The 27,526-nt window shown below is 43.1% G+C and overlaps 1 protein-coding gene across 1 annotated transcript in view; it reads right to left on the bottom strand.

Moving 5' to 3' along the window:
- The window catches only part of LOC145418898 (uncharacterized), a 21,776-nt gene extending 15,993 nt beyond the window's left edge, over nt 1-5,783 (bottom strand). The window contains exon 1 of the mRNA XM_080287160.1: nt 5,701-5,783. The gene's annotated coding sequence lies outside the window, so the exon portion shown is untranslated. The remainder of the gene's footprint in view (nt 1-5,700) is intronic.
- Nucleotides 5,784-27,526: the final 21,743 nt, after the last annotated feature.

Here is a 27,526-nt window from a genome sequence, read left to right as displayed (position 1 = left end):
CTATCCTACCTGCCTGCTTGACTACATGATTATCTTCCCGTCAACCTGCTCGTGTCTCTCCATAACTCCCTGCTTGCCTTCCTACTATTCTTCTCAGCAGTCTTATATCCTCTCTCCTTCATCTCTATATCAATGTTGCATCCCTGTCTGTTTTTAGTCCCTTCAGTCCAATGACATTTTTTGTTTACTTTACTGTTCCTGTTTCAAGAGAGCTTTATTCACTTTCGGGGGCATTATTGAACTGGAGATTTTAGATGTCGACTCATTTACCCCATTTCACCACAAGACTTATTTCTTAAGCACGAATAAATGGAAAATACGTCACCGGATGTAAGGTGTACTAATGCCTACCCTCCTCCACTGCCTATCCTCCCGTACCTACCACCTTGAATCATCCTCTGTCCTCATACTCTTTTCCTATCTTACTCCCTACTGTTTTTTTCCTAGTGTCTTCTCTCATGCCTACCACTGCTTCCCGCCTTCCTCCCAGACTGACCCTTGTCTCTTTGTCTCCTGTAATCTTTTCCTGTTTTCTCACCTACCAGTTTTATTTTCCTCTTGCATCCTGTTTTGTATCTAACCTTTCAGTCATTTTCTTTTCCCTCCTGTCACTTTGTCTCCCACTTTTCCTACTTTCCTTCTCACATTTTTTTTTCCCCCCTTGCATCCTAGTGCGTCCTAACATACAATCTTCTCTCCTACCTACTTTCCTCCCTGCTAACCTAAATACCTTGTGCCTGCCACCATTCAATCCTCCGTTCCTGCCCGCTCTCAAATTGCTTGCATCCTTATTAATTAATCTCGTGTTTCCTTCTCTTCTCCCTTCTTCCCCCGCCCCAGGCCTTCCTATCCTCCTCCCTCTTCCTCCATCCTACCTGTCCCCCTCCTTCTTCCTCCATCCTGCCTATCCTCCTCCTTGCTGACCTGACTACCTTGTGCCTATTACTATTAAGTCATTTCTCTCTCGTTAGTTCTCTGATAGCCTGCAGCCCTATTAGTCTCGCTAAAGTTGCCCTACCTACCCTTCCCACGCTCCATGTCCTCCTTTTTCCCTGCTAACTTCTATCTATGCCTTACCTATCCCCTGCTTGATTTCCCTGTCCAGGCTGTCTATTTATCATCATATCTATCTTTTTCCCTGCCAGTCCACCAACCTAACCTCTTTCTTTCCTCCCTCACTACCTATCCCCAAACCTATCTTCTTCTGTGCCTGCTGTCAAACCTATCCTCTTCCCTTCTCTCCATCTATCCTCAAGCTTACCTTCATCCCTTCCTTCATCCCTACCTATCCTCAAATCCACCTCTTTCCCTGCCTTCCTCTCTACCTACCCTCAAACCTATATTCTTCCCCTCCTTCCTCCCTGCCTAACCTCAAATCAGACTTCTTCCCTGCATGTCTTCAAACCTATCCTCTTCCCTGCCTGCCTCCCTTACCAGTCCCTAGCCTTGTCTTCCATTCTACCTATCCTCAAACCCATCGTCTTCTCTCTCTTTCCCCCGCCTTGACTGTCTGCCACTCTGCTTCTTGCCACTACCTCTGTCCGCCCTTGCACCGTCAGTAGGAAGAGGGGGTGGGGGTACACAGCCTTGAGTTCTGAGGGCCACATGTAAGTACCGCGAACACACACACACTCTCACCGTACTTGCCCGGCGGTAGAGAGAGAAGGGGACGTTTTTGCCACGGTAAGAGAGTGATGGATTAAAAGCGACAAAAAAGAGTCATGGGTGTGTTGTTAGATACCGACGAACACTAGTAAAGTTAGAGTTATAAAATAACCTTTATTCAGTGTCAGGATTTTTTTTTTCTTTTTTGGCTGCACTAGGAACGTGATAGTTTAAAGAAAATAAACAGGAGTAATGAATTAGCAAATTAAAACTAGCTGCAGATAAATATAATTAGCAGGTAAGAGCACACCCCTATCCACGAGTTTCTGCTTAGCTGAGTAACATTACTTGGCGGGAATAAGAACAAAATGTAGTACAGACGTTAGCGATTAACCAAAAATATATTTCTAGTTCGAAACCGGAGAGGAATAAGATTGTCGGCTTAGAACATAATCTTTAAAGGTTTCATTGCCTGGAAAGTGTTAATTGCAAGCAGAGTTATAATAATTTAATGTGTAAGTGTTAAATAAGGGCACAAAAGCGATAGATATATGAAAAATATGAAAGAGAAGGGAAAAGTTAACAAGAGCATTTATTTAGCCAGGAAAATGACCACGAAAAAATAATAATAATGATATTTTTATAAGCCTTTTTATACTCGCCACGGTTTTACACGAGTTGCAATAATTCACGGCTGCAAACTTGTGAAAGCCACCTGCGCGCGACTACGGTTGCCAGAGTAATGAGGGGAAATTGTACGATGTTATTTTCTAGGTCTGGCAGCCAGCAAAGAACTCCTATAGTCTGTTTATTTTCATCTGGTGGAACTCGGCCACTCCCACCGCTTCAGTACTAAATCGTGGTTGCATGTAATTCGATGAGCCTTTACATTTGAGGCTGGAATGAGTCTCCTTTGTTTATACTGGTCAAATCATTGTTCCTCTCATTTTTCCTTGATCTTTTTCGATTTTTTTGGTCACTGGTTTATATTCTTTCGCTCAGCTGTCATTCTATTTCCAATTCTCTTTCTTATCCATTAACTGATTGATTATGCTGACGTCTTTGTTATATATTTTTCTTTACCGTCTATCATGTCCCACTTCTTTACGTTTTTTAATGCTAGACGACTTTATTCAGCTATGGGAGTATTGGAGTTAGGGCTTTATCTCGTGTTTATTAGAAATTTTCCAAAGATTACAATTGTCTCGCTTGTTTTATTTATCTGTCTGCCTGCGCACTTTCCCCTTCTCTCCCTGTCCTACTAAGTCTCTTTTATGAGCTTTTGTTTTTCTTCGCACTTTCAGAGAGAGAGAGAGAGAGAGAGAGAGAGAGAGGGAGGGAGGGAGGGAGGGAGGGGGAGAGAGAGAGAGAGAGAGAACCAAGTTGATCTCCCAGCCGTAAAGTCATCAGGGGCTGCCTTAATAAAAACTCTACAGAATCTCCCTGCCTCCCCATTCTCCATAACTCAGCACAGTCGGGGGGAGAGGAAACAATTTAACCACTTTAACACCCAGGCGCCTATGACTCACTCTCAGCTAAATGAAATCGTCTGTCGTTAGCTGGATGAGAAGAACTGAGCTGTAATGAGTGTATGCGTGACTGAGAAAGAGTGGGAGCAAAGATGAGTGTGAGAGTCATTGTGTAGAGGTGTTTGAGAGTATGATGGAGTGAAAGATGGGTGTAAGTGAGAGCGACAATTTGCTGAAAAGATGGAGGGTAACGGAATAAGAAGAAAGGATATCCCTAGAACTTGTAATATAGAAAAGATTCATGATAAAGAAGTTAGGAGAGTTTTCAAGCGACACGACAGAAAACAGGCGATTTGCGATTAAAACACTAATATATATATATATATAAAATCTACCTTGTCACAAGAACTTATGTAAATGGGATAAAATAAAATTTTCATGGAAGTTAACAGAGACCAAGTGAATAAAAAAAGAAAAGACGCATTCAGTAGAACACACTAGCAAGGGGCAAGTTAGAGTGTTCATGAGAGCGAGCACAGAACAATTGCAACGGAACAATCAACTCTACCACAACAACACATCCAAGGGGAGCCAAATTTGCGACACAGCTTCACCTACTCACTCCCCTCCCCACACACACACACACACACACACACACACACACAAAAGGACTAGCGTTATTGAGCCATGAGCAGAGGTTTTTGCCAAGCCATCATTTTTTCCCATAATGCATGACCTGACTGACTACTGTGTTATATCAATCGTTCTAATGTTTAAATCTTTCATGATCGATTATTCGTATTCTTATCGGCAATATTCACCTTTTGCTTTAAATTTGCCCAGATACTCGCTCTTTTACAGTTTATTTCACTGGTAGAAAAAGACACAAATATTAGTCTACATCCTTTCCATAAAACTTCTTCGTTATTATCATCGCATTCTACTGTCAGTAAACTGTTACAACTCCTCATTCAAGATGGAGAGATGTCAAATTAAGGCCAACTTTGAGTGAAAAGAGTACACTTCCAGACGATTATATTCGGTGTAGGAAAACCTCTCGTACTAGGGCTCTTAACCCCTTCACACCCATGACAATTTTTCCACTTCATTCTAGATATCCCCAGACGATTTTTATTCTATTAAGGAAGGGTCTTGACTAAGTAAAGGGGCTAATGAAGGCTTCCAGCTTGAAAAGTCTCTCTCTCAAGCTGAATAAAATCGTCTGGAATTAGTATATTCGTAAATAAAATTAAACCTACCCCAGAAAAGGGGGTAAAAATGAAGGCCAAAATATCCGACCTCTCCAACTCGAAAAGTCTCCCCTCTCCCCAAGATGAATAAAATCGTCTGACGGTAGCAAGAATAAGAAATAAGTCATCGATGTGAAATGGTTAATAAAGCCTATCCGTAACACCTGCACGAAGCCGCCAGTGTGAGATATGATTTTGAATACGAAAAGAAATTGATTGCAAAAGGCGATGAACTAATTCGTGATCATTGTCCATTCAACTCAGACCTCTCTCGTGCCGGAGTACTTAACGGAGGCCGTGTGTAATCCCTCCAAGGGGTCTCCAAGCCACGTAACTTACGGTTTTGAATACGAAACAAACTGATTTCGAAGAGCGGTTAACTTATTTCGTAGTTACCATGGTCAGTGCCTTAACGCTCATGAGGTTTCGAATCATGGAGATCAAATACCCACCCACGTAATAATCACCGGTAAGTTTAGAAAGATTATTTTTAGGTATCGACACAACTTTGAGGCTGTGCAGGGGAACTCATATCTTCAACATTACAGAAAGTCCTCTCTATATGTCGCTGATATGTTGAAAATCTAACTTTTTCTAAGCAACTTTTCCTATAAATTGGAGAGACTGGTAAATAAACTCTGTAGATAACAATGCAATTTAATTTTTCTGTAAGTTATCGTGCACTTATGAAGAGTAAGATATAAGATAAAAAATAACACATAACGAGGCCTTATTGTACTTATCACAGTTCTCTCACACGATGAATAAATTCATAAAAATATTACGACTGCAATTACTACTACTACTACTACTATTACTACCACTACTACTACTGATAATAATAATAATAATCAGCACTGTCCTATGAGTCAAATGATCATCACAGACTCTTAAATCACTTCACTCTGACACAGTTGATGTCCTTAAATAATTATCCATAAAGCACTGATTGTCTTTTTCAATAGTGTCACTGGTGAATTATACCTTTACACACACACACTCTGGAATTATGTCGATTGTGGGTTTAATTCACCAATCCGAAGAAGTCACGGCACTGTTAAACAAAACACACTATTATAAGCGTATTGGAACTCCTGCTTAGAGATCGACACAGAAGCAGACTTGGGAAGGCAGAACTGTATAAATCCACGAAAAGCAGAACTGTAGACACTGACACAAGGCAGAACTTTAGAAATCACAGCTGTAGGGAATCGACACAGCAGGGGACTTGGGGAGGTCGATGGAAAGCAAGCTGTAGAAATCCATGAAAAGCAGAACTGTTGATATCGACGCAAAGCAAAACTGTAGAAATCGATGGAGTCTTGGGGAAGGGACACACTTAGAAAAAGCAAGAGGTCGGACACACTAAAACTCACCAACGAGCACTGAGACGAAGGAGGAGGGGTGCTGTGAGTGCGTGCGGGTGAGGGAGAAGTTAATAGGTCCAGAGGCGAGGAGGGACTGGCTGGGAGTGTTACGGGTGGTGCACTAAACACTGGCGCGCGACTCTAGCTCTGAGGGTTGCCAGCTGATGCCGTGGCAGGTAGCGCGGCTGGAATGACCCTGGCACCCCACGCTCCCCTGTTTAATAGCCGAGAGCACGAAATACCGGAAGGGTCCAGTTTGGTTAGTCATCTCGTGTTCGTAGGATAAGACTTGGGTACTCCCCCGTCCATACCCCTTTCCCTCCTCTTCCTCTGTCCTCGCTCCCATCCCTTGTCCGTCCCTGCCATACCCTCACACCTCTCCTCCCGCCCCTCCCCCTCTGATCCAGCTCCCATTTTTGCCCTTTTGATAAGGTGGTTTGTAGATAAGGAGGTTTGGTCAAGAAGGTATCGTAGGCAAAGTGAGAATGGTGATAAGTTATAGGTTACCCTCTCTTCTCATCCCAACACACTTCTTCCCTAATCTACCCACACACCCTGTCGGGCACCCCATTATCCTTATCCATCCCTGATTTACCTGCACACCCTGCCAGGCACCCTATCCTCCTTATCTGTCCCTGGTATGTCCTCACAACCTGTCAGGCACCCTATCCTTCTTAGTCATCAATGGTATACCCACTCACTGGTATACCCACACACTCTGTCAGGCACCCTCGCCTCCCTTTATCTATCCGTGGTAAACCCATTTACGCTTCTAGGCAGCCCATTAATTTTCTTATCTCTCCCTGGTATAGTTTCACGGCCACCCCTTCTCTCTTTATCTGTCCCTGGTATACTCATTTACCCTGCCAGACACCCTATCTCCATTATCTATTCTCGATATATTCACACACCCTACCAGACACTCGATTCTTCCTAATACTGCACCCGTATATCCCAGGTCTATCCCTACTCCCTGTTGTGTACCCTATCCCCCTTCCCCTTCCCAATCCCTGGTACCCTTTACATCCCTCCTGACATACCCTTGCTTTACCTATTCCTCCTTAGTATTTCTTCACTGCTCTTCATACACGTGCCCTTTCTGCTTGCCTCATGGTACTCCCTCAACCTTTCAAACACCCCTTCCCGTCCTCATTCCTTCATGGTACTCACCCCTCACCCCAGCACCCCTTCCCCTCCTCATTCCTTCATGGTACCCCCCCTCACCCCTCCCTCCAAGCACCCACCCCTTCCCTCACTGCACATTACCCCTTCCGAAACACCCTTATTCCTCCCCGGTACCCTCTCCCTACCCACTCCTTCCACCCTGATACCCCCCCCTCATCCCTCCCAGTGCCATTCCCCCATTCCTTTCCCCTTGGTACCCCTCACCTCTCCCTGATCCCCTCCATCCCTCCCTGTACCCATTGTGTTATCACGGTACTCCCTCACCCCATATCCATTCGACACTCTTCTCCTATACAGTTTCTCCTACCTTGCACAAATAAGCATCAACTTCGCTTTCTTAAGATTTTACCTATTTCCAAACGCTAAATCTTCTCTTTCACCACCCATACATCCCATTAGCCGTCCTATGCTTTTTTCTTCTCTTTACATTAATTTATCTCTTCTTATACCTTATCTTACCTCTTATCAAACCATCTCCTAATATTCCAACTACAGCTTTTTATATCCACCTTTCTCTAGTACTAACATTGATTTCCGTATCATCCAGTAATCTCTATATTCTGATTCTTATTCTCTTCTCCAAAACATATTTACTTCTTCCTAGATATTTCTTACCTCCCATTAAGTATTATTCTCACATTCATAATACTTCTTTCTTTTCGTCTTTCTAACGACCATTCTTTGTCTGTCTGTCTGTCTGTCTCTCTCTCTCTCTCTCTCTCTCTCTCTCTCTCTGTCTGTCTGTCTGTCTCTCTCTCTCTCTCTCTCTCTCTCTAACCTATTACTTTATACACACTAATCTCACGACCAAACACTTTCATTTTCTTTACTGTTTGTGTTTGTCCTAAGCCTAGCAACCACTTTCCTTCCTAAGTGGCATTTCCTTTTGGCTACATGCTTCGCCACACTTTCTCCAGCACTTACCTAACCCTCCCTGGCACCTCCTCACTCCTTCGAGCACTTTCCCAGCAACACTTAACTTCCCTGTTGTCGACTGACGCTTAATATTGCCTCGCACTTTTTTTTTTTTTTTTTTTTTCCCCGCTCACTGGCACTTTCGTTTATTTAACCTCTCTTTGGTACTTTTTTCCTCCTCCTCCTCCATCTCCTCCTCCTCCTCCTCTTCTTCTTCTTCTTCCTTCTTCTTCTTCTTTTCCCTCCTCCTCCTCCTCCTCCTCCTCCTTCTCTGTCACTTCATATCTTATTTCCTCTCGTTATTCGTGTCCCTCATCTCCGCATTCCTCCAGTCTGTGTCTCATTCTGACTTTTCTTCTTATCGGGCACTACACATGTTCCGTCCATTTCTCTTGGAGCTTTTCAGCCTGTCTGTCTGTCTGTCTGTCCTCTCTCTCTCTCTCTCTCTCTCTCTCTCTCTCTCTCTCTCTCTCTCTCTCTTAACGCTCTAACCATAGTTTCTGTTGGCTTTCTAATCTTAAACCAAGTCAGAGGAAGGCCGTAGCCAGGATGTTATAATGAAATAAGACTTAATGTTCAGTGTTAGGGAGGCATGTCAAAGCTTTATTAGACGACACGAGGAACAGTTCTCGATGGTACTGTTATTGGTGTAGTCTAGAGAAGCTCCGAATTGCCAGCACTATAACTACCTAAGCATCCTGACTACTACTTACAGACAACTGGGAGTAGATAAGGTGGTGATGACAAACTAAAGCTCATATGTGTACCCTTCTTCCTTTCTTAACACTCCCATTCGTCATCCTTTTTCCCTACTTCCCCTCCTCTCTTCCCCCTTTTAGCTTCTGTTTCCTTATCTTGAAACTCCGTTCATTTCCTTTCCCACTGCCATGGGGAAGGTGGAAAGAGGGGAGGAGTTGGGGAGAAAAAACTGATTGTGTTTTTCGTTTTTAGTCTCACAGAAAATTACTTGTTTTTTTCTCCCTCTTTAACGGCAAATTTCTATTTAATCATCACTACTTGCATTGCTATCATTATTCTCCTTCCACCACGCAGTACTTACTCCCACGAACTTCTTCATGCCCTTTACGCAATCATGTTATCACCCTTTTCCTAGTTCATTTACAATTCGTTTTTCCTGTTTCGGCCATATTCTTAAATATATCCTTTCCTTGAAGAGGCATGGGAAGGAAATTTTTAGCTCATTTTTTTCAGAAATCAATCCCTTCGTGCGCTGCTCGAAGGGAAAGATTTTTCCCTCGAGAAGCAGAAATTATTGGAACTTGAAGAAATTATGTGACTCGTCTCTTGAATAATTCCTTAGAAAATTTTGGGCGTTCTGTTGTTGTTCATTATCTTAAATATATTTAAAAAGTTGAAGGAATTAACTGTATAATTTTAATAATACAGTTTACAGCTCTATATTAAAGTTTAAGCGCTATTAGTATCTTTTTAAAAGTGTCACCCATGTCTGTTGTTTGGCCAGACATACTGTAAACAAAGCAGACGACGTACTGATTAATTCACACACACTACCTCCGATATTCATCCAGTCTTGTATGATCTGACTCTAACAAATCTTCTACATTAAGGCTAGGGTCACAAGAAAAATTTTGCCTGGTAATTTGCCCGCAAAAGGAAAATCTGCCATGAAGGTCACACGAGTGGTTCGGCTTGTCTTCCGGCTGGGGGAAAAAAAAAAAGTGAACGCCCTATTGCGAGTATATTAGACAGACGATAAGCAAGTGATTCTTATACTTACGAACAACAAGATTTAAGATAATGATATTCCTCCAACAATATATGTTTTCAAAATATTAGGTCTTGAGTAGTGAATACCGCTATGGTGTTGGCTAGAAGGGCATCTACGGCTGAATGCAAATCAACAATACGGATGTGGTGGCGACCTCCCTCATCTCATATATATTGTGCTTTCCTTATCCATCACAAGAGATGCGTGCTTTGCGGTATAAGCTTATAAATGTAACTCCCCACCATGCCAAATATCAGCATTTTTTTTTTTTATAGTTCAACAAGGCTACCAACCTGAAAATTTTTCCTTCCTTTCCAAGGAAATCTTAAACCATACCGTAGGGAAGAAGAATTCGAAGGGAAGGAATTATTTTTTTGAACACGGCTGCCACTCTTCTTTACCTTCTTTCTCATTTCCCTTTAACGTGATTTCATTGTCATTACCAGGCCCTGTTTAATTCAATGTCCACTTCTTCCCTCAAATGTTTTTGGCTATGTTTTCCTCCTCCCCACTTTCCTTATTTCTTCATCTCAATTTTCTCCTTTCTCTCCTATGATATTATCCTCCTAAAAATACTCTCTCCTCAACCCCGCTCACTGTTTTTCCTCAGTATTTTCTTATCATTGTTCTCCGCTTTCCTCCTCCCTCCTCTCTTCATTTTTATAATTTCTCCACCTCTTGAGTGTGACTTTTCTTCCAACCTTCTCCCCCCCAGTTCTATGTTTTTTATATTATTTCTCTCTTCCCTTCCGACATTCCTTCCCATCTCTCTCCACCACCCTGACTCCCCCACTTCCTTCCATCCCACCTGCTCTTCACTTCCTCCCTACATCCTTCCCTTACCTCTTCACCTCTGCAATTCCTCCTCTCTCCTGCAGTCTGTCTGCCTTTCCCTCCCTACATATATTCTTTTCTTAACCTCTCCGCAACAGCTTCATGAGGTGGAGGTTCTGTAATTCGAGGCTTATTTTGGCCCACCACTTAAAAGTCCCGGGTTCGATTTTCGGCCAGTCATGAGATCTTTGGGCAAGTCTTCTTTACCTCAACCTGTTCATCCTTAAAACAGAAATAGGGACCTAGAGTGTAGATTTTATGGTTGTGTGTCTGCCTGGGGAAAGATTGGAAAGAAATGATCGTCTCCCTTCATGTTCCTCGTGTACTGGATATGCATTGATTTACCTCTTCTTCCTCCATCTCTCTCCAACCCCCCTTCTTTTTATTTTCCATATTTTCTTTTTGCTCCATGCATTCCATTCCTTCCCTCCTCCACCATCCCCTCCCCCCCTCTCCCCAACCACCCTCCTTCCCTCCGCGTCACCTCAGACAAGATAATACTGAGAACGGGAATCAAGTTTTTATGAGGACTAAAATAAGATAGGAGGAGGAGGAGGAGGAGAAAGAGGAGGAGGAAGAAGGAGCCCCAGGATGATGCTGGCCAGGGAGTCTTGTCTCTTCTCTCCGATGACGTATATATCTTCTTACTCCCATCAGAGGATAATTTACAACTTAGAACAGATATCTTGTAGTGAAGAGGTTAATGAAGGCGGTATCCAAAAAAAATCCCTCCATTGCTGAAGAAAGTTGTCCAGAAGTAGAAAGATAATTGTAAAGTAGGTCATTGTACTGATGTGGTTGATGCTGGTTAATGCAAAGAACGGGAATCAATATTTAGTAAGGGTAAAAAGGGGAGGAGGAGGAGGAGGAGGAGGAAGAAGAAGAGGAGGAGGAGGAAGAGGAGGAGGAAGGAACCCCGTGGCCTCTCTATGAGCCGTATTCTTAGTGGCATAACAGACTTTGTAGCTCCCTCATCTTAGCGATTCATTATCCCTATTAGATCTTGATATCCTTGGTTATTTTATTTTTGTATTTGTAGCACTGATATAATTTCTATCAGTAACACACAAGGGCACATTGAGGTGTAACATGCTGACTGAATCGATAAGAAAAAGATGCTACTCAGAATAAGGCCTTGGGTGGCATAGGTGACTTCGTGACGCATATTCCCCCAGCGATTTATTTTGCGTATGGCACATTCTTATTCCCTTGTACGTTCCTGAGGAAAACGAGGTCTCCAAAAAGTATGAATAAAGCAAGAGAATATACAGAAGAGTGACATGCATAATAAATCGCTCAGAGAAAATGTTACGAGGCCAATAATGTCACCTGGGATGCTGCTCAAACGCTCTCCATTCTTCACATACTCCTCTCAGGTATGCCCAAGTTCACCTCTTAACGCAACACTTTCTCTTCCTTAACTCCTTCAGTCCTAAGACGTCTCTGGTGCTTCATTCATTCTCTCCAGACGATTTCATTCATTTTCTATGTTTTATTTCGAACTTGGGGGATTAGATTCAGCCTTCCTTTAACCTCTTCAGTGCCATGGGTCTGATGGTGGAGAGTCGCCTTCTTGTGCTGGCACTGATACAGCTGAGGGTCTAATCTACCTGGTTATACAAACATCCCTCTACTACTTCCCTATCCCTCGAAAGGAAGATGGTGGATTTTTGAAGAAGAGCATCCCTGCACTCCACCTGTTCGCATTTCACCTACAACAACAACAACAACTAGAAAACACTCAGAGAGCGCATACCTCCGTCAATGCCGTTGCAGGATCCGGACCCGGATCCGGATCCGCCCTCAAATTCAATCAATTCTTTCTTGGTCCATGGCCCACCCTTCCACAAAATGTCATTGAAATTCATTGAGAAGTCTTGGAGATATCGTGTGGACAAACAAACAAACAAACATAGAAACATAAGTGAATACATAACCTCCTCCAACTTCCTTGGTGGAGGTAGCAACTACTACTACCACTACTACTACTATTACTACTAATACTACTAGTACCAAGACCACCACCACTACTGCTACTGCTGCTGCAGCTGCTGCTGCTATTACTACTACTACTACCACTACTACTACCACTACTACTACCACTACTACTACTACTACTACTACAACGACTACCACCACCACCACTACTACTACATCTACTCTTACTACTACTACTACCACCGCTACCACTTCTGTTACCTCCCATGATAAAAATAGAACGTCTGGAAGCAGTAAGAATAAATTAAAACCATGCGTCACTGGAATTAAGGTGATGCACGTTGCCTGTATAGCTGCGTGCATGACAGTGTGGCTATAACTGGTTTGCTTTGATTAACAGGACACTGCTACTCCCATAAGCTGAATATTAAGTGTTGGTTGCTTGGAATCCGATGAGTTTAGGTATGAGGTAGGTATGAGTCACTTTGGTTACTACCCAGACAAACCCTTAAATATAACTACACCTGGCCATTGACTGGGGTGTAAAAGGGTGTTACGGGTGCCTGTAGGGTGAAAATAAACAGGCTATAGTAGGCCAAGGCACCACCCGGGTCTTCAATGCCAAATAGGAGACTGGAGGATGCGAGATGAAATGCAAACCACTCCCTTCAGCTTCCTCAATCCGGTTTGGTCCAGTCCGACCGGTAGCTTCGGGATTGTCTTTCAACTCGGTTCCCTTTATCTTCAATTTATTTTCATTTGTCCCACATTTGTCTTCGTTTTATTTTCATTTGTCCTACCTTTGTCTTCATTTCTTCTTCATTTGTCCTACCTTTGTCTTCATTTCTTCATTTGTCCTACCTTTGTCTTCATTTCTTCTATTTTCTTTCGTGTGTGTGCCTCTTTCTGTAATTTGTATTTATTGTCTTCTCATTGCCGTCGCTTATTTCAATTTCTCTATTCATTGTTTCTCTCACTATGTAATTTTTGAATAAGGATACTGGTACCACTAAACTATTTATTTCAGTTCAGGGGAGCCATTTCGAACTAGGGGTGGTTAGATGCAGCCTTCAACAGTCCCTTTACTACAGCAGGTACAGTCGTCTGGTGTTGGCCTGGATATAATTATAAAAAAAAAAATCCCTTCTAATTGAAGAGGATAACTCATAGACTGCAAATTTTCTACGCACCATTCTGAGACGTGGTAAAAGAAAAAAAAAAAAAAAAAAAAAAAGAGGGGGATCCGGATGATGATAATGATGTGAATTTTCGTTGATTTATTTCGCAAAGTGGTACTAGAAGAAGGTATTTTTTCCTTGTTCTTTTTTTTTTTTTTTTCCACAGTAACGTTGGTTGTTGTAAGGGCAATATTACTACGAAGGGGAAGGAACAGTGGCTGGGAGAATTAGTCTTCAGTATCGTGACGCTTCTTTTGCTGTGCTACCACTACCCTCACACGATTTTATTCATCTAAGGAAAGAAAAGGAATGAATGAATGAATGAATGTATGATGGAGGGATGGAAGGACCTCTCGTGACATGTTTTATCTTATGCATGTCATCGCGCGGACGATTTTACTCAACTTACGAAGAAAGGAAAGAAGGGAGGAAAGAAGAAAAGTAAAAATTAAGGATCTCTCGTGACATCTGCTTTAGCTTGTCAGACGATTTTACTCATCTTCGGAAGGAGGGACATCTCGTAGTGCAGGGGTTAGGTGACGTCTTCGTTAACCCCATCTTTACGATGACGCACTGTACATTTATTTCTGTTTTTGCTATTGGAGAGACATTTTTACTCATCTTGGAAACGACCTCTCGCAATCAAGGGTCTGTTTGTGGATTTTCTTTTTGTTTTCATCTGAGGGAACTGGACATTTCACACACCTGAATATTAAGTCGTGGTTGCTGGAAATTCAATGCGCCTTAAGGATGGAGCAGAAATAAGTCTCCTTGGTTACTAGCCACAATAATTCCCCTTTCTGACAACACTTGGCCATCAATTGAGCTGAAAATTGGTTAGGGATTTTTGTCAGGTTTAAACAAATTAAGATGACAAGTACTTGTAGAGAGGATGAACTTAAGGAAAATTTTAACTGTTTACCAAAGTGAATTGTTGTGAAAGATGATGGTGAAATGGCACGTTACTCAGGTCAGGTACACTCTTTGGTGCACGTTATCTCCGCTCTGTGTTTTGAGGTGGCACGCAAGAATACGTAACACCTCATCCTCAGCGACTTGTTTTACATCTTACACCTTCTTATACCCCTGTACGATAGCAAGGCAAACTATGTCAGTGCTTGAAAAGGAATAAAAGTAAAATAAAAGGGAAAAACCACAACATAATTAATAGAATAAATAGCTATGAAAGAGATGCTAAGAAGTCATCATTGCCACCTAGGATACAGTATGTCCCCTAGAGGCGGTTATCCCATCGAAGTACACAACAACTCATCCCTACGCCCATCTTCTCCTAGTGACGTCATTCGTATCGCGGCGTGAAATCCGACGGCTTCCGCTGACGCATTTACGGAATCCTGTCTCATCCGTACTTACACCATCTTCATCCACATCTCCACCACCTTACTCCACATTTCTACAACTTCAATCCACATTTCCACCACCCTCAGCCACATTCGTTCAGTCATACTCCACACTCTGGTCTCTGTCTCATGCAGCTTCATCCCTATCTCCACCAATTCCATCCTCACTTCTTTCACCTCTTTTCACACGTCAGTCACCTACATCCAACCTCCATCCACACTTCCATCACCATCATCTACACCTCCATCACCTCCATCCACACTTCCATTACCTACACCTCCATCACCTCCATCCACACCTCCATCCACACCTCCATCACCTCAATCTACACCTCCATCATCTCCATCCACACCTCCATCCACACCTCCATCACCATCATCCACACCTCCATAACCTCCATCCACACCTCAAATACCTTAATTCTCATCTCTATCATCTTCATCCATATTTACTCATCCATACTATGGCCTTTCTCTCAGTCACACTCCCACCACGTTTACCTGTTACTCCATCAACCTCTCACAGCACACCTCTAGCACCTCCACAACTTTCACCTCTACCTCCACCACCTCCATCCACACCTCCATCCACACCTCCACCACCTTCATTTCTTCTATCCACACTTCCATCATCTCCATCCAGACCTCTGTTACTTCCATCTACACTTTTACCGCCTCTCTCCACACCAACACCATCACTGTCCACGTCTCCACTATCTCCATTCACACCTCCACCACCTCTATCCAACCTTCAGCCTTACTTCTTACTGTCACTCACAAGGTCTCTCTCTCTCTCTCTCTCTCTCTCTCTCTCTCTCTCTCAACTATATTCCTTGAGCTTGTATTCTCGCAAGATCAGAAAGCTTCCTACCACCTCTTCCCTGCCAGTTTACTTGTCATACATCACTTAAATATTTTCCTGTCTCATATTTATGCTTACTAGGACGTCAGCGTAATGATATAAGTAACACACATGCAGAATACCAAGGATGTTGTTGCAACCCTAGGCTCATCTAAAACGTGAACCCAGTGGATTACAGGCTTAAGTCGCCCTGCTGCAATCCACCAGTGTTCCATTCAGGGGTAAGGCACTAGTTGAGGGGCGTCTCTATAACTAGGCAGCAGAGTCACATGGTTATATCTGTGTCAACGTATAAAGGCTTCCTTCTCCAGCACCAGAATACCAAGTACAAATCGCCATGTAAAAGATCCTTGGAAGCCCCCATGCCTAAAAGAATACCGTCCTAGATGCGAGAGAAGGTGGAGAATACTACGTTACTTGTGTGAGGTTATAAGAAATACCTGGCACCCCTTAATCCCTTCAGTCCGAGTACCTGTTCTTTTTTTTTTATTTGTTCTTGACATATCCAGACAGTCTTATTCAGCTTTGGGGAGACTTCTTATAGAGAGATTAGATTTAGCCTTCATTAACCCCTTTCGTACATGAGGTGAAGGTAAATCAGGTTGTCTGGAGATAGCAAGAATGAATTAATGGAACACTTCACAAGACTAATAGGGTAAAAAAGCTTTCCACATAGTTCCTTCCATGTTGACTCCTGCCTCACCAGCACTCGTGAAGTATATATCCACATCACTTCCTCAACAATAACCCATACATGAAAATCCACATCTTATCCTCAACAACATCCCTTACATAAAAATCCACATCATTTTCTAAGCAATACCCCTTACATAGAAATCCACATCTTTTCCTCAACAACACCTCATACATAAAAATCTACATCGCCTCTTCCCACCGTGTCCACCAGAGTTCATCCTGTTTTTGCGTGTCCACATTTCTCTCCTCTCCTTCACGCCCTCAAGGTCACTATTCACACTTCCTTCCAAGAAAATATCTCTTCCCTCTCGTCCGCCTTAGTTTATCCATCAGATTCCTTGCAACTTCCTCAACTTATCATTCAGTTTCTTTTGCAGCTTCCGCAGCTTATCATTCAACTTCCTTGCAACTTCCTCAACATGCCTTCATCTCTATGCTTTCCAGTATGATTCTCTGCAGTGCACCCATCTTACTCATATATTCTCTCCAGTCTCATCCGTCTTTCACCAATTCTTGCTCTTCATTGTAATACTTTTTTATGGTTTTCTGCACGCAAATTTTGTTAGTTATTGCATTAGATAAGCGTCTAGCTTCATACAGCTCCATACAGCTCTATGATTGGTTCTCAGTCAAAAATCAACAGGACCTTGGAAACAGGAATTGTAGAGGATAGCAAAACACTAGAGGCCGAGGCTAAAAAAGGTGCCTGTAACCCTTGTCCTGGTGCCGATTGGGAAAAGTGACTGTTGTAGTAGTAGTTGTAGTTGTTGGCTCATCTGAGATGTGAACCCGTTGGATTCCAGGATGAAGATGCCCTTCTGAGTCTCACCATCCTCCTCACGAGGGATAGGGAGGGAGATGAGGGACGTTTGTATAACCAGGCAGCACAGCCACCCACTTACATCGTTGTCACCAAGTGAAGGCTTCCCTCTGTAGCACCAAAAGTGGCTATGAGAGGCATAAAAAGCAATATCACCAAAACCTTTAAACGTAAGCATGATGATCAGCTCTGATACTTGGATGCATGATGCACGTTTCTTTTCTTCGACATAGAAAATGGAACCAGAGCTGTGTAGTTATCGGAAACTGAAGAGTAAGGACAGCAAATGATGGTACAACTACAAGATGAAGTAAAGAAGTACATTATTGTTTTTAACAAAAATTCTGCCATTCCCTAAGAGTATCCGCAACAGATTCTGATGATTTGAGTGACTGCATGTCTATTTCTGGTGAGGGAGAACCTTTATTTCTTCTAGTATACGGCTTTGTGGTTTTTGACTAAGCTTTGATCACACACTATTGAAAGGAAATTAGAGGGTGCAAATTATCTTTTAAATCACAGAACGTCATTACAATACAATAATGATTTTGCGCAGGATAAAAGTGTCCCATTAATCTCTGAGTAACACCGCACCTACCGCAGACACAGCTACTGATCTAACTCAAATTAGTCACGTTGGCCAAATTGGGAGAGGTGAGTGTCTTCAGCATTTCGATTCCTATGCTTACTAGGGCACAAAGAAGTCCTTGTTCTTTACTAACTCCTTACCCGCCCTCATTCTCAGACTCACCAATCCATCAGGCACAATATTCTCCAGCCACGTTTACACAGAGGATAGTATTCGTGTGGGCTTACGACTTCTTAGCACCCCTTATTAACGATTTATTTTACCAGTTATTACACCTTGGTATTCTCTTGCACGTTATCCACATCTCTTTAATACTGATATTGTTTCTTACAAGGCAAACAGGAGATTATGAACGTGATAAATGCAAAAAAATAAAATGGTATATAGGAGTTCCGAGGGGATTTCCAAAGGCCAGGAGAAAATTGTCCTCTTTTCCACCCTCTGTTTACTCCTGTGTACCCGACATCCTCGCCTAAAACCACAGTCTCATGTAGTCATACCCTAAGTAAGACATTCCGAGAAAAGGAGGGTAAAAGGGAGGGTAGGGTGTGTGGGGACCGTGAGAAAGGGTGAATTAAGGGAGTGAAGAGTAGTGAGAAATGAGGAAGGGAGTGAGAGGGTTGAAGTAGAATAAAGAATGAGAGGGATGAAATAGGAGGAAAGTGAGAGGGGTGAGGTAGGGAAGAGAGAGAGAAGGGTAAGGTAGAAGGAAGTGAGAGGGGTTACGTAGGGGAGAGAATGAAAGGGGTGAGGTAAGGGTGGGAGTGTGAGGTATGAAATTTGAAAGGGAGAAGATGGGTCAAGCAGAGAAGGGGTTAAGAGAGGCGAGGCAGGAGAAGGATTTGCCTGTGAGAGGCTGTGAGAAATAGATGAGCAGGGAGAGACATGAGAGGGGTGATGCAGGAAGAGAGGTGAGGCAGGGAAAGGGGATGACAGGGGTGAGGAACGGAAGGGTGTGTGAGTAATAGGCGAGGCAAGAAGGGAGTGCTCACAATAATGGCACCTCGATGTGGTCACTTGAGATTCACAATACAAGGACTATAGTCGTTCTAAAATCACCCATCACAGAACACAAAATGCTGTATCTCCTCCCTCTCTTTCCCTGTCCTCTCCCTCCTGACTTGCCTTTTTTTTTTTAACAAGTAGGTCAGTAGAATGATAAGAGTTTTGGCCAATAAGGTAAAGCGAGTGAAAGAGAAAACTGTGATGGAGTATAATTATATGGTGTCCAGTGGGGTTGGTGGAGGATTAGTGCCGCTCCCCGTAAAACAATTAACTCTGAGCCCTTGGCCACCCCGTTTGGGATACATGGCGTCTGGCAATGATGATGATGAGGTTACATGATGCTGTCAGTGCTTGAGTTTGATTTACTTCGTTTTCATCTTCCTACGTTTCTATCCTTGTCTCTTACGCGTACAATAGTTATGTTAGTTACGTACCCTATAACAAAAAGCTTGGAAGGAACCACTATAGTGTTCCTCCTCGTAACATAGGGTTTGGGTGGAGTCACCCCCTCCCTACACTATTGCCATGTTTCCTAACCCTACGATGTATAACGCCTGTGGTTTGTGTAGTAGGAATGATACATAAACATAACTCATACTAATATAACTGTAATGAAAGTGCTGACATGTATCAAGGAAGAATAAAACTATTCTGCATACTATATTATACGATAATAGAGAAACGTGGCATAAAAATTTGGCAGTGTTGCTCTAAAAATATTCTAATTATTATTTACTTCCCCAACACTTCTAACATTGCTAATTAATTTAGCAAGTATAATTGCAAGAAAATTTGAAGGGATAAAAGTGGGAAGAGGCGATCCTTTCATAATTAAAATAAATATATCAAACAGCTCTGGGGTGGCAGCACTCACGCGACACGTGTTTGTGTGTACGCTGTGGGAGGTCACCAACCCCCTACAGGATTTAGGCCTATTGGGGAAACCTCTATAAAAAAAACGCGCCGTGACTTTTACCTCAAGGGTGGTGCGGAAATAAAGTCAAAATTATAATCCATACATAAAAATGGAAGTAAAAAACCATGGATGACACATAACAAAATCTAGCGAGAGAGAGAGAGAGAGAGAGAGAGAGAGAGAGAGAGAGAAATAATAATAATAATAATAATAATAATAAAACTTTATTTCCACTAAACAGTGGGTATTCTTATACATTATACAGTAGTACAGCATACAGTATGAAAGTTCTATACACAATATAATACAAGTTGATACATATGGTGGAGAATAGTGACAGAGAGGTAAATGGTTTAAAAGGTGTGGGGACACTTAGGTTAAAAATAGATCAATTAAGGGATTTAGGAACGAAGGCAGTGGGAAGGATTAAGACAGATGGGATTGTAAGATTAGGGAGTTTGAGCAATAGGGTAGAATGTATGCTCTCAATAAAAGTATAGCAATTATCAACGGCTAATTATTATACAGGTGTTGATGGTGGGGGTCTATATTTATAGGAGGTGTTGGTGGTGGAGGTATAGCGGGTGTTGTTGATGGGGGTGTTGTTGGGGGTAGGGGTATAGGGGGTGTTGGTGGCAGGGGTATAGGGGGTATTAGAAAAACGGAGATCACAAGAGGGAAACAGTGTCAAGGTCATCGCTGATGGAGAGGTCAGCTCGGAAACGTGGCAACAGTGCAGGGAGGGGGTGACTCCACCAAAACCCTACGTTTCGATCTGTCAGACTATAGGTCTTTTTCCGTTTGAGTTTCTTTGTATTCCTGTGAACCTTTTTATTACCCTTCCTCTCTCCCTCTCCTTCTGCATCTTCTCCGCTCCCCAACACACTCCCCAGTTCCCCTCCTTTTACTTCCCCTATTCTCCCTCAACATCTTCCCCTTCCCCTTCCTCTCCTTCTCCCCTCCCCATCACCTTCCTCCTTCCCTCTCTCGCTCTCCTTCACTTCCCTCCCTATTCCCCCCATTCCTCTTAATTTCCTTGTCTCCTTTTGTCAGCACACTTCTCGCCACATACTCCTCAACGAGATATTAATACACCATTACCTTTGTCACTGTGTTTAAACAAGAACACAAATTGGAAACATAATAAAAATCCAGCATCAAAACTCTTGCAAGAAGGACACTTACGGATGGCACCCCCTCACAGTGCCAAGAAAGAGAAGGCATGGCACTGTTGCTAGGGAGCGTTGTATATTTAGAACGTTGCTTGGAAGCGTTACGTTCCACTTATCATGCAGTTGCTTGCCCTTCCTTTGTATGGCACTGTTGTCTGGTACGGTTATTTGGAGCGCCCTTGTTCAGCATGGCTGTTTGCATGAAGCTGTGTGTTTCATCATTGTTCGATTAGCATTTGTTTGGCACTGTCATTCTGTGTACCGCTATTTGTTTGGCACTACTGATTTTTGTGTAGTTGTTTGGCACTGTTGTTTTGTGTAGATGTTTGGCACTGTTGCTATGTGTAGTTGTTTGGCTATGTTGTTGATATCTTCCAGTACCAAAAAGAAAAATCTTATGGTAAGAAATTTGGCAGAGAGGGAGTGTGCTGGCAGGGAGGGGGTGTGGTGGTGGGAGTGCGGTGGCAAGGAGGGAGTATGGTGATATGGAGTGAGTGTGGAGGCAAGGAAGGAGTGTAGTGACAGGGAGGGTGTGTGGTGGCAGGATAGTGGTGGTGGTTGTGGGGACGGAGTTTGACAACAGGTAGGGAATATGATGACAAGGGGGGAGTGTGGTGGCAGGGAGGGAGTGTGGTGGCAGGGAAGGGTGTGGTGGAAGGGAGGGAGCGTGGTGGCAGGGAGGGAGAATGGTGGCAGGAGAAGTGTAAACCTTGACTGCATCCTGCCGGGGACTCAAGGCAGGATGTCAGAACTCCTAATCTGCCCTCGTTTTTGTCAGTCACTACACCCCTCCCTGCCACCACACTATCTCCCTGCCTTCCCTGCCACCACACCCTTCCCTGCCACCACACCCCTCCCTGCCACCACACCCTTCCCTGCCACCACATTCCCTCTGTCACCACCACACTTCCTCCCTCCCTGCCACCAGTCCCTCCCTGCCACTACCCTTCTTCTTTACCACCACATTCCTTCCCAGCCATCACATTTCCTCGCTGTCACATCACATTTCTTTCCTGCGTGCCACTACACTCCCTCCCTGCAACCACACTCCCTCCCTACTACCACACTCCCTCCCTATCACTTCACTCCCTCCATACTATTACACTTCCTCTACCACGACCACACTCCCTCCCTCCCTGCCACCACACTCCCTCCTTGTCACCACTCTCCCTCCTGCCACCACACCCATGCTCTGTGACGGTGTTAATTGTCTGTATTGTAATAATATGAAGTGTTGTAGTGTGTGTGTGTGTGTGTGTGTGTGTGTGTGTGTGTGTGTGTGTGTGTGCGCGGGGGTTGGTAATGTGTACAGCTTGTGTGATAATGAGAGGTGTGGCAGTATGATGTGTGGTAGTGTGAGATGTTCTGTATGTAGTGTGTGGTATTATGAGGTGTGTGCGAGACGTGGTAGAGTATGTGTGTGTGTGTGTGTGGGTGTGTGGGTGTAAATCACACAAATATTTCAAACATCCCATACTTCCCAGTCCTCAACTTCCCTTCATTATACGAGCGAGACTTTGAGCGTGAATCCTGGAAGTGAGGAGGTCGCGGCCACGGCAAACCTTGAGGGGGTCAATTTGCGAGCGGTATTCTTGCTGGGTATAAACAAGCAGGATGAAATTTTGCCCTTTCTCTTTCCACTCGATGACGCTCTCTCTCTTCGTCTTCCTCCCTCGTCCCTCTCTGTGTAGTTGTATATGTGTCTGTCTGTCTATCTATCTGTGTGTGTGTGTGTGTGTGTGTGTGTGTGTGTGTGTGTGTGTGTGTGTGTGTGTGTGTGTGTGTGTGTGTGTGTGTGCGCGCGCTTCTTACTCCTCAGTATATCATTTCACATTGCTAGCTGTTATGCATCATACTGTACTCAACTTCTTCCGAACAACATTTCGTGGTAGAAGGACTGAGAGAAAGAAGAGTATAGAACCTTGCTGAGGGTGTTAATGGAGACTATTGCCAAAGCAGAGTAAATGTAAAAAATAAATGATAACGAAGCTGATCTCGCGTGGGCATTTACATCTTTGCCCATGTCACTTGCAGATCACCAAAACAGTCCTCTCTCTGTGGAGTCCAATGGCGGCATTCATAAACTTTCTTGAGATTAAGCAGTGCATGAGATGGTTTTATGGGGCATTTATATTCATTCAGAGATACCAAACACTTCATGACTAAACTAGAGTGAATATGAAAGTGAAAATAAGATAAAACAGTGCGGTCCTGATACTAACACCTATGGAAACTCTTATCATAAAAATTGTCTAAGATCCATTATGAATACTCCTCAGTGGTATTGGGTGGCCAGTGTGGTTGCCAGTACTGATAAAAATGGACTGTTCTTCATCCACTTTCCCTTGGGTTAATACTGCCATCTCCCTATCCGATGCTGACGTATAGCAAGGGATTTACGCTAGAAAATGGTGTTAATCACGAAGAAGTGCTACGGAAAGGATGTACTGTAGAGCAGTAGTACTGTCTTTTTCTGCACCTGAATTACGGAAAAGCTGCCAAATGACGGAAATCTCTGCCAGGTTAAGGAGGATAGACTGCAGTAACTGGTGACATCACGCAAAATTTCTAGGCTACGTAGAGGTAATGCATTCTTGCTTTGCCTCCTTTTTCCTGGGACTAAGATGCAGGTCAGGAGCCACACAGCAGCATAATAAAAGTCGTGGCACAGCGGCACTAGAGGCGTCGCAGTACCTCTTCCATAGCGACTTATTTTGCAAATTACATCCTAACACCCCATCTATCTTTCTATCTATTGCCAGACGCCTTAATCCCGTAAGGGGTGGCCACAGACAAATAGCTTCCATGCGCCCTGTGGCCTCGCCATTTCACTGCCCTGCTCCCAGCTCACACTCCCCTCTCTCATATACCTCCGCACTCCATCCCTCCATCTCATCCTTGGCCTCTTGCATGTTATCCATATCGTTTTAATGACGAACCAGTTTCCATCAATAACACAAAAGAATGAGGTGTAATGTGGAGAATAAGTCGCCACAGGAGATTTTTTACGAAATCTCCAAGGCCACTTTGAATGCGACCCTGAATGCGGCAGGGCCACCACTCTCTTCAAGGGCTGTTGCTAAGCTCTTATTCTTAGCACCTCTTTCTTACTAGTTTCTGTCTGCGTATTTTTCGTAATTATTATCTTGCATTCAATGTATCTAATCTGTTTTCATATTAGATATACATAACAGACGAAATATTATTAAACCCTTCAGTAAAGCGACATCGTTTCCATTCTCCTTTTGCTGATTACAAACTATATCCTTCAGTTCAGGAGATGATTTTCCAACTGGAGGGATTAGGTACGCTCCAGCAACACCCCACCCTTGCATGTTGAATTAATACATTTGGAGGTTGCAAGAAGAAAAAAATTAAATGGTGTCACCGTATTAAAGGAGGGAACTGTATTACACAAAATGAATCGCTGGGGAAGAGGTGCCCGAAAGCTTCCTTATCTGACGAAAACATAGCCAAAAGAACCCCTCCCTTGTCACCTTGGGAAGCGTTCTAGCAGGTTTTCCTTGGCGACTTACTCTGCATAAAACGCCTCACTGTTGTCTTACATGCTATTTAGATGGTTTCATATCGACATAAATTGCATATATTAAAAATACAAGAGAATAATAGCTTACCAGACACAAAAATTGAATTGATAAGAAAGAGGTGGTAGAAGACCTCCTAAAATGGGGAAAATAGGGCCCCTTTTAGCCACTCCTAGGGTGATGGAGGTGCCGACCTCGATAATGGAGGGGAGAAGGGGTGTTTTAGGCACCTCACACACACACACACACACACACACACGACAGCTGTTTATGTTCGTTTAATAGAGGGGGAAAATGAAGGTTAGTATCTGCCGTGGTAAAAGCTAGATATTTTACCTGATCAGTACGATGAAAATTTTTTCCTTCTATCAACAAGCGACTTCATTCAGCCTGAGGGGGACTTATCAACCCTTTCATTACTCTCTCTCTCTCTCTCTCTCTCTCCCCGCTACCACATTCTCATTTCCTCTCTTCTCTCTCTATATCCTTTTATGTGTTCTCACAGGCTCGCACCCTATCGAGGTCCCCTACATACATATTCTCTCACTCACAAACATAGCTCCTCTGATGACATATAAATCCTTTCTCACTCACAAATACAACCACTCTAAGTCAGCTTCCACATGCAGCTCCGCACTCACCTCTCCAAAAGGCTTTCCACGCCTAGGACGAGTGGGTCACTTCTCCTATCAATAGAAATTGGTACTCCTCAGCCTTATAGATCAGCTGTCCGTTCAGAGTCTGTATTCTTGTCGGTTAAGGAAGCTCCCTAACACCTCTTCCTAAGCTATTTATTCTTGGATACAGCTAATTAATATCAAGTTGTATGTTGTTAATTCTGAAAACGGTGGTATTGTATTTAAATGAGAGAAGAGGATAGTCAGAAGTAATAAGATAAATAAATCACTTAGGAAGAGGTGCCCGGGCCACGTATAACACGGCTTGAACGTATAAATAGAGACGGTCGCCCGTGCTAGGCGTTTGCATGCCGGAAGCTACAATACATAAAAACAAAAATATCGCGCTTCCCTGGAATTTATGATCGTATTTTATCTCCATTTAGGACAAGGACTAACTAGAAGCGTGTATGCAAGTGAGGTGGTGTGGGAGAGGAGAAGGGGGAGACGAAGGATGAGATGGAGAGATGGAGGGGAGACATGTGAGAGAGGGGTGTGTGAGTCGGAGGGAGAGCAGACAAACAGCAGAGGACAGGGCGACGCGGAGGCGATTTGTTTGTAGCCACCCCTTACCAGATTTAGGAGTTTGGCAATAGTCAGAAAGATAGACTGATAGACAAACAGACAGACAGATAGATAGGTAGACAGACAGACAGGTTCAAAGGACGATTTCATTCAGCTCATAGAAACCTCCTCCGTCAATCGGCCAACCCCTTGGAGACAGTGACGTCATTTTATATTTTACTATTGCTCATACAAGGCGTTTTACTGACGGCAGGAAAGTGCTCTAGTAATGGATATATTAGTGAACACTGTCTCAAACCCCTTCAGTTCACGAAAATCTCCACAGCTGAATAATATCTCATACATAGAACAATATATCCAAGCACCCCGACATGAGCTAGTCTTGAATTTGGCATGAAATACGTTTTACTGAGAAGAACAGTTTTGCAGTTTCAGAGCAGTACGTTCTTTCTATTTTCCATAAAAAAATAATAGTAAAAATAAGTTCCCGAGTTAAACGCATGACCTAACACACAGTCATTATTACGAGATGAAGGACACAAACTACGCACCTCAGCTGATACCGACATAACAACAACATATGACGCACAAGAGGCTGTTTACGTGTGAGTGGCGTAAAGGATGCTGGGTATGAGATAAAGACAGGTGGGTAATATAAACTCTCCTGTGCTTAAAAATGGGTATAAGATGGCTAGTATTTATATTTGTCTTCCTCATACAGCCACTTAATATTTCACAACTAAACTGGAACGAATATTAAAGAGGCAAAATACGAAAAACAAAAAAAAATATGCGGTAATGGTATGCTGGTGTGTATGGTTTATCCTGGAAATTTGTTAGGAGCCTTTATAAATATGGGCACAGAAAATGGAAGGCTGTTTTCTTATAATGGCATGGAGGGCTTCATAGCACCTCTTCCTTAGCGACTTATTTTACATATAGCACATTAACAAGAGGAAAAGGAGGAGGAGGAAGAGGAGAAGGAGGAGGAGGAGGAGGAGAAGGAGGAGGAAAGGAAGGGGAGGAGGAGGAGGAGGAGGAGGAGGAGGAGGAGGAAAGGAAGGGGAGGAGGAGGAGGAGGAGGTACACAGGAGATGAGAGGGGAAAAGGTTACAAGATTCAAAATAATTGGAGGTTAGGAATGGTAGGCGAGTTTTTTGAGAAGGGGAATGAGGTCTGAGAAAGAAGGAAAAAGTAAACAGAGGAATAATCAGCAGGGATGTGATAGAAATGAGTAAAGAAGAAATACTGCACGACTGGAAAATGAGAGACAAAAAAAGCATTAAAAAAAAATCGAGGAAGCATTTTTCTTTTTTGTAATAAGACAAGGAATGTGATAAAAGTGAGTTGCCCCCAAACAACAAAAACAGCAACTAAGATTATAAGATGGAAAAAAAAAAAAAAAAAAAAGGAGAGACCGGCGAGGAAACATAATTATTTGTAGAGCCGATTTTAACTGAGGACACACACACACACACACACACACACACACAAAAATGGCAAGAACTAAACAATACGAGACAGGCAATTATATGTGACAGAGGAATAGAATCAAAGGCGAGGTGAAGTGAGCAAGGGAGCGAAGTAAATGTGTTAAGGGAAGAGGATGCGATAATCTGTGAGGAATTGTGAGCAGGTGATGTAACTGCAGTGTTAAGCGTTTTGTTACTATGATCTCTTTTTCATTTTAATCGTAGTAGTAGTAGTAGTAGTAGTAGCAGTAGCAGTAGAAGTAGTAATAGTAGCAGTAGTAGTAGTAGTAGCAGTCTTAGCTGTAACCCAGTGTTTATCTAAATGTAAACCCGGTGGACTTCAGGCTGAAAGTGCCCTCTGCTGCAAACAATTATCTACTTTTTGGAGATAGGGA

This window comes from Coenobita brevimanus, chromosome 14 (assembly GCF_032717465.1).
Source record: "Coenobita brevimanus isolate Jiangsu-jjx chromosome 14, ASM3271746v2, whole genome shotgun sequence".
Lineage (NCBI taxonomy): Eukaryota > Metazoa > Arthropoda > Malacostraca > Decapoda > Coenobitidae > Coenobita > Coenobita brevimanus.
This window is presented reverse-complemented; position numbering and strand designations above follow the sequence as displayed.